Genomic DNA, 8,748 nt, shown 5'->3' with positions numbered 1-8,748 from the left:
GTCCCGCCCACAGGAGATGCGAGCGGAGGAGTCGAGGAGGGGAACCGAGTAGAGAGGAGGGGAAGCAGCAGGCGGTTAGAGAAATGAGAACTCCTCTCCTCTGAGCGGTCATTTTAAAGAGACGTCCATTAATGATGAAAGGAGGCACAGCAGCCCTCTGTCTGATGGACAGATGTGTTCATGACGACTTATATATTTACTTTTAATTCATTCACAGTGCGGTATAATGAGACAATAACAGGCTACAGATGCGGACACACACACACACACACACACACACACACACACACACACACACACATATATATATGTATATATTTTTAAATATATACAATTTCAGAATCAAACAGAGCACTCTCATAATAACGCAACACAATCAGAGACTGGATATATATCCCCCCCCCTCTCTCTGGTCGCTACAATGAGGAAAATAAATTACGGACCAAAAGTTTTATTTACAAGTATTAAAAAAGTAAGCAGAGGACACCAAACCAACTGAGACCTTTCTGTCCGCCGCATCCACGCACACTATACCACACACACGTACCACACACACGCACCTACAGCTAACAGCCTAACAGCCGTTATGTATTTTATTATTTGAAGCACTAAACGGTCTTAGAAAAATATCGACTCTTTGTTTGTAGATATCTACTAAACTAAAGCAAATAAAGAGAGTAGGCCTGTTATACTGAGTGATATATATTTTACACACTGCTCTGCTTTCTGCACGGACCTCACAGCTGTTCTCACTGTAAACATCGCGTCGCGATGAAAGCAGTTAATAAAATAATAGAGAGGCGAAGTCACGCCCATCTACTTCCGGTCCATGGGACCCCGGAAGCGAAAAATTATACATTGAATTCAATGGAGAGAGAAAACGTATCTTTTGATCCCGTTTGAATTGTGCCACGAACTACACATATGATGTTTGTCAATCTTAAACAATCATTTCCATGTCAAAAAAGTCACATTTTGTCGTAAAACTGTTGAAATATAAGACTATGAAAAATACGCGACTACAAAGACTACAAATCCCAAATCCCCTTCTGGGTCGCGCATGTGATGTCACAGGCGATAATGCTCCAAGTGGTTGCGAATCGTAATTAAAGCGAAGAAGAAGGTTTCATAACTGATTTATTCCCTCCAATAAATATAAGAGATTGCTCCAATAAATTCACTTTTATAAGATGCCTGTGTGCTTTGTACCATGTTGTAATCACACAAGTGATCATACCACTTGCTCGTTCTATCGCTTCCCGTCTGATGAAAGGACCAGGAGTCGCTGGATCAGACATATCAGGTAATATCATAGGTAATAAACATGTTGTGGATGGAACATAGTCAAGTTAGCTACCTAGCTAGTAGTGAGCACGTTAGTTAGCATTACATTACTTAGCCTTGTCCTTTTTAGTAGCCTTACCATGAAGTTATTATTTTATTACATGAAGTACACCAAAATGTTAAACAGTAAGATTAGTCATCATGGTAAGTATTTCGTGAAACATTTGAAGAGTAGCCTACTGCGCCCTCCACCGGGTGCTAAGGAAGCAGTTCAGGGAGAGTCGAAGGAAGGCAGGCAGGCAGGGAGCTTTGCATGACATTCTTCTGGACATGTGTCATTGTGATGACAGTGAGGGTGAGTCAATCTGTTTGTTGGAAAGACAGTAGTTGAGTGATTACTGAGAGAAAATTATTAAAAGAGATAATTATTCAGTGTTGTTACTTTAAAGTGTTGTTACTGACCTTTTTCTCTTTTATTTTCTTTACCTCACCTGTAACTGCTGAGACCCTGAGGAACATGCACACTGGACTGACCTGCTCTGGCAACCTGATTTCCACTGTACGTAATAGTATTTGGTTATGGTATATTATTTATATACATCAAAGGCACAATGCACCCCCCAGAGAGACACATGTATTGAGTGTGATATTTTGCATAGGTCATGTGAAATCATCTTTACATACTAGAAAACTGTAGGAGCGGCAACTTGTTTTGAAATTGAATTTTTAATATCCGATAACAAAGTTGATCTGTTTTCTTTATTCTTCTCTCTTCCCAGCTCCATCCATCACCGTTCTCTGTTCCTGCAGGTCCTGCTTGCTAATCAATGCTCATATGTTTTTACACAATTACAAATAAAGTCAATGTACTGTATGACATGAAGTTGTGCTTCATTCTGAGTCAATAATAAATTCATTCTGCCTTCAACTGCAAAATGATTGTGGACTGCACCGACATCCATGTAGCTGCCCCCCAGTAAGATGAACCAAGCAAAGCTGACACTCAACATACAGCTGTGCTCTTAAGTTGACATGAAGAATTTGTGAAATATTGGTAATTATTTGGAAAAAATGACTGACGATGCAGAAAACTTTTTTTATTTAGGAACAGTGGTCAGGTGAAGCATTTATCACTACATATGTGTCACACTTAAAAGGCCAAACACACTGGCCAAACACACCTCGTTTACAACTCCCCAGTTGACAGCCATGACTCCGTCTAAATTGTACCCCCCAAGCACCCTCTTCATGAGGGACGCGCATGGAGTGGATGAAAGTCCCGACCTCAGCACAGCACCAAAATTGCTGGCTGTCAACCTGCCCTGCCTGTGTAACTGCCACTGAGGATTTGTCTGCTGTCCTACGGTGGCTGTCTGGATGGCAGCTTAATGGTCTCTGCTCAGTCGCATTGAGGCAAGAATTGCCTCAAGCCCCCGACCCCCATGCTCCTTCACCAGCTCCGGCACGTTGAAAATGGCCTGATGTTGAGGCTGCAGCTCCGGCTCAGGTGACAAAAACCATGCCATGCCACACTGTGTGCCCCTCAGTGCAGACCTGAACCAGTCTACTTCCTCAGTGGCGATGTCTCTGGCCAGTGGGTTGTATGTCTCCTCTTGCTGTTGGTAGAGTTGAGACACCGGCTGGACTACTTTTGAAGTGCCAGGCTTCCTCCACTGGCACTCAACTTCTGTGGAGCTGATCTGCCACATGGCAAATATTGCCAATGCTGCAGCGTGGCTGCATTTGTACATCCTCCGTGCACAACCACAGACAGCGCTCTGCATCGCGCCATCCTCTCCCATGTAGATCTGTACAAATAAAGTAAGTACCATGTTTGTTAACATGCTATAATAGATTGAATGAGCAATACAAGGATGGTCCAGATCTGGGGGTGGGAGGGTTTATTTTTCCATAGTTTTGTCCTCTTGTCTGATTGTTGTTATTGTTTGTTTTTTCTGAATTTTTTGTAATTTGTGTTGTATTGGTTGTGATTGTACATTGAATTTTTTTAAATGTGTATTACATTTTTGAAAAACATTTGATCAACAAAAAAAGTATTTTTGGTCAGGATCTAGACTCAGTGTGTAGTTTATGAATTAATCAATGCTCTCTACATTAGGAAAACACATACCAGTGTACCAGAGGGAGTCACACACAGCTGTGCCTAGATAACCAAACAAATTGACAAGATAACCAAAATCCTTGAATCTACACACAGCAAATAAACTCAAATGACACAACGAGATGTAAAAAGGAGATCACACATATAGTCGATATAAAACTGGCCGCTTCAATCTGAAGAACAACTAAAACAAAACACGGGAGTGTACCTTGTTCTTGTGAACACTAATGTTATCCACAGCATACACACCCGTATACAGTACACCCGTTCTAGGTTCTGATTGGCTCTCTAGGTTGGCATTCTAGCTTCTGACTGGCTGTCCAGGTTGTCAATCACAGCCGTGGTTCATATTATGCTTGTCGACTCGTAACATCGCTAAACTTTTTTTCTTGACGATTTTCTCAGTCAACTAATGCTATCGATAACAGTAACATAAATTAACACAAGCCCTGCACACTGCAGTCATTATATGCCGGGTCTGTGGTTCCTCATCTTCTTTTTCATTCTCCTCCTTATTGACTGACATTAACCTGTTAACATTGCACTCATATTACTCACCGAAACCTTGTAAAGCCGGTCCCGCATGCTGGCTCTTACAGAACCGACTAACTCCCCTTTCGTGTATGTACAGCTCTCAACGTGCCCAGACTTGTAGTGATTTTCACTTCGTTTTATACTTTTATTCTCATTCTGAAAGAATGAGGTGAAATGTGCCAACGTGAAGGCCATCTTTGTGTTGGTGACGCGTATTGTGCGGGACCAGAGACATGTAGTTCAATGAGCGGCTTAACACAAAAAAATGTGTTACTTCACAGTTTTACGACACATTTTAATTTTTTTGACTTGCAAAATGTTCTTTTAAATTGACAAACATCATATGTGTCATTCGTGGCACAATTCAAACGGGATCAAAAGATACGTTTTCTCTCTCCATTGAATTCAATGTATAATTTTCCGCTTCCGGGGTCCCATGGAGGCTCCCGGAAGGGGAGGGACTTCGCCTCTCTATATCCAGGGGATGCATGCAGAGCTGTCATTGGCTGAGATAAGTCCGGCCGCGCGTCACGACTCTTTGAAACATCTCTGTTCCCGGAAATGCATCTACGAAGGAGCCGTGGAGGACCGTGGAGGACCCATCAGTGTATCCTCGGTTATAGCTCCTCCAGAGAGCCTCCTCGACGTTCGATCCTCGGTCCTCGAAATGCATTTAGAGAAATGAGATGTCCTTCAACATGGCGCGCTGAAATTCATTTCCGGGTCACTACCGGAGGACCGAGTAGTCGAGGAGTCTAGGAGTCGAGGACGGGGATTTGATGAAATGAGAAAGGGCCAGGGTGTCACTACCCGATCCATACCCCTGCCCGATCTGTACTGCGCATGTGCGAGATGGTCCGCCATATTGGAGAACTCCGGACGGCTACCCAGGATGGACACTTGACACAGTGGCTTTTGGCAAAGCTGAAAAAACTAAACTCGAGAGAGAGGAGTTACTGTTATTACAACGTGACTTCACTATTATTTAACAGCTCTTTTTATTGGGTTATTTTATTTGGGGTTAAGTACATTGTCAGAATAAGTGAGAAAGGAATTTAACTTCTGTTAGACAGCTATCATACTGAATAAATATTTACTGTGAATGTATGCAAAAATGTATGGCATATGGCTGTCTAACAGAAGTTAAATCTATTTCTCACTTATTCTGACAATATACTTAACCTCAAATAAAAGAACCCCATAAAAAGAGTTGTTAAATAATAGTGAAGTCACGTTGTAATAACAATAACTCATCTCTCTCTCTTTTTATTTTTCAGCTTTGCCAAAAGCCACTGTGTCAAGTGTCCCTACTGGGTTGCCGTCCGGAGTTCTCCAATATGGCGGACCATCTCGCTATGCGCAGTACAGATCGGGCAGGGGTACGGATCGGGTAGTGTATGGGATTAGTTTTGCAGTAGCGTGGCGTGGGAAAAAGATTAGGGGAAGCCAATAACACGTCCCTTCTTTTGGGTCGGGGGTGTGGTGGTCAATGTAATAATGTAACCAGATCAGTGATTACAGCACCCGGTATCATTTTACACACATTTGTATCATACAGATGCAAGACTTACACACGCCTGTGACCGACGGGTCCGCACCATAGACCGCACGCACTCTCCAGCCGAAACTCTAATAAGCATTAATTCACAAACTAAATCAGGAGACCTTTAACGTTTTACATCCGATTAGCGCCTTTTTTCCTCGCTGTTAACCGTTTCCTAAACCCAAAACCCGAGAGGAGAGATGCCGCCAGTTGATAAAGAAATGCGGCAGGCCCCATGCCCAGCTGAATATGGCGAATATCAACAAACACAAATACGTTTGCTCCAAGGTAAATACGTGCTAACGTAGCTAGCTAGCTAGCAAAGATTACATTCACAAATTAACTAACTAATTGAATTAACTAATTTCACTAACTAACGTTAGCTAAAGTCACACGACTACAGCTGTAAGCTGTGTGCTTATAGGTCGTTTTGACCATGTATATCACTTGATGCATAATAATGTCTGAACAGCTGAGCTCCATTATTAGTCTACCTGTTTTCAAAGTACAAACAAGAAAGCCAACAGGCAATCATTCATTTATATTTTTGCTTTAATCTTTGTAGCATTTTGTTAATGGAAAGCCTACTGCCGACTTCCCTAATCCTGCTGCACAAGTGGGCACCCCGACCCCCACAAAGGAACAATAAGGTGGATGCAGAAAGCCACCAAGGAAACGGTAGTTAACTTTAGACAAACTACAACATTTAATGCCTCTTGTGATTGTATTGTTTTATTCCAAAATAATAATAATAATTCCGTCGAATTTGACATACAGCTCATGTGGTTTTTCACTCTTGCACTGCGACCTGTATGCAAGTGCCTCTATTGATGTTGTGCCTCCCTCTTTTCTAATGTTTATACTGTGGATATAACCCTCCATAGCGTATTGTAGCCCCTTTTGTCGGGACCTGGAGGATATTGCTGCGTTATTGCTCCAAAATGAGTCTGTTAAGGCGACTCCGACGTTACGGAGACCCTCCATTATGGCTTTGTTTAACGCATCTGACTCTCAGCTTGTCGGACTAGCAACAGTAACCAAGGGGGGGCGTGGCTTTGCGAAAGGTCAATTGCACTTGCTTCAGTTGTTTGCTACTTTCTAACGGCGGTGAGAGTGGTGCAGTGACACTATCTATCTTCTATCGATTAGATTTATGATTCGAAAATTATAAAAGTAGGGTAGACATGTGGATATTATCCGACTGAACAAAACATGCATTTATCTAACAGGTTAGTTTTCCACTGACCTTATTTCGAGCTATTTTTCCAAAATCCTATGGACAAATCCCATTGCTTTTTTTGTCGATTTGTCATATAAATCCATGAGGGAAACCGAGAGCACCTTACTTCCGGGTTTTATGACGCGTCACTGCAACACTAAGTTGATGTGATTTGATTGGATTGTGAGGCAAGGGAATTCCCTTGCCTCACAATCCTAGCCAGTCAGGGCCATGCCAAGGGAAGCCACCAAGGGAAGCCAATTTCCAATAGAGTCTGTTTGCTGACCACAGCGAGGGGGCGGACCATATAGGGGGCGTTTCCTATAGGGGGCGGATCCTATAGGGGGCGGATCCTAAAGGGTTATGAGCCCCGCCCCCCACGTATTTCTTAAAGGTATATGACGCTGTTTCTCATTTGTTTTAATGCTTTGAATGAATCATAAACAAACTTTGAAAAATAATAAATAATTTGCATAAAGAATGAACAGTATACAACCCACAGAGAAGACAAATTAATTGACCTATTGACAGATCATAATGAATACAGAGTCAATTTGATAGTTTATCATAACATAGGATACATTAAACTCATAAATTGTAGGCATATCATTTTTTACTGTTTGTGCAGTGGTAGTAATTATTATTCAAATCAATCAACTACATTTTATGGAAGATATTGCTGTATATCATTTAACAACATGAGTAGAGGTTTCTGTACACCTAAAATACTGAAGTTGAAGTTACTGTCCAGGGGCCGTATTCACAAAGCATTTTATCTTACCGCTAGGAGTGCTCCTAACTCGCGCTAAAACATTTTACGTAGGAGTTTTTTCTTAAAAGTTATTCACAAAGCCGCTGAGACCTACTCATACTAAGGATAAATCACTAAGAGTGAACTAAGAGTGACGCGCCGTTGCTATGGATGACGTCGATTCTCGTGCATGAGTTTAGAAGCGGTCAGTACGGTGATTGGTTGTTCAGAGCAGGCGGTCTCGGTGAAACTCATCCGCAACATCCCACAAACGAGCCCACTAAATCACCGAAAAACAAGGAAATAGCCTAGGCTAGAAATGTATTCCTATCAAATAGTTATGGACAGTGCAGTTAGCAGAATACACGCATGATGACAAGTTTGTGCAGACCACGATAATGACGTTGTATATGCACGTTAAAGAGAGAGCAAACAATAAAAATACGTAAATTGCATTAAATCGAGGAGGCAATTAAAAGCACCCTACAAACTATTATATAATGAGCATATTTCCAGCACTTAAACACTTTCAATAACAGCCCATACCGCCGTTCAAGTCTCCCTATCATGATGAATGAAAAAAATCTGCGTGTTGATGGAATGTACTTTCTTTCTATTGACGAACACGTCCTCATCTTTTGATGGCGCAATTATTTTTATGTGCGTCCCGTCAATAGCACCGACCACACCGGGCATACCTGCATTGCCATGAAGTTGGCTTTGATCCTGTGTAGTTGTTGATTGTCCAAAGGAAACCGGATAAACTGTTGGATGATGTGGTCTAGAGAGCGCGTTGATGGTTTGGTTTATGGCACAGCTGACTGATGGTTGCGATATTCCTAAATCGTCGGCATTGCAAAGTTGCATTTTCCCTGTTGCTAAATATCGTAGTGTTGCCAAACATTTGATTTCCGGACTAATCGGGTTATTCCTGTTAGTCGGGGATGTTATTGCATCCCGCACTAATTCCACAACAAGTTTGATACCCTCACGATTTAGCCTATATCTCTTGATCAATTCACAGTCTTCCATTGTCTCCAAAACATTTCGTCTCTCAGCCATTTTCAGATTCTTTGTGAATAGGTCTTACTGAGTTAGGAGTCCTCTCGAGGACTTTTAAGCTCTCCCAGACTTAGGTGCTACTTTTAGGCCTAAAATACTTTGTGAATTGCTCTTAGTGAATACAATTAGGAATCCTAAATTTAAGACTGACACGCCCATTATGCTTAGGAGTTTCTCCTAAATTCGCCAGTTAGGAGCTACCTTTAGCCCTAAAATCCTTTGTAAATACGGCC

General features: G+C 41.9%; 1 long non-coding RNA gene across 1 annotated transcript; it reads left to right on the top strand.

Annotated features, from left to right (window-relative positions):
* Positions 1-836: 836 nt before the first annotated feature.
* On the top strand, positions 837-2,167 carry LOC307018646. The gene is made up of 2 exons (XR_013802468.1): positions 837-1,843; positions 2,064-2,167. It is a non-coding gene; the product is annotated as an uncharacterized lncRNA (long non-coding RNA).
* The last annotated feature ends 6,581 nt before the right edge of the window (positions 2,168-8,748 follow it).

This window comes from Notothenia rossii, assembly GCF_949606895.1.
Source record: "Notothenia rossii genome assembly, chromosome: 1".
Taxonomy (NCBI): Eukaryota; Metazoa; Chordata; class Actinopteri; order Perciformes; family Nototheniidae; genus Notothenia; species Notothenia rossii.
Note: the sequence above shows the minus strand (reverse complement) of the source record. Positions and strands in the feature narration are given on the sequence as shown.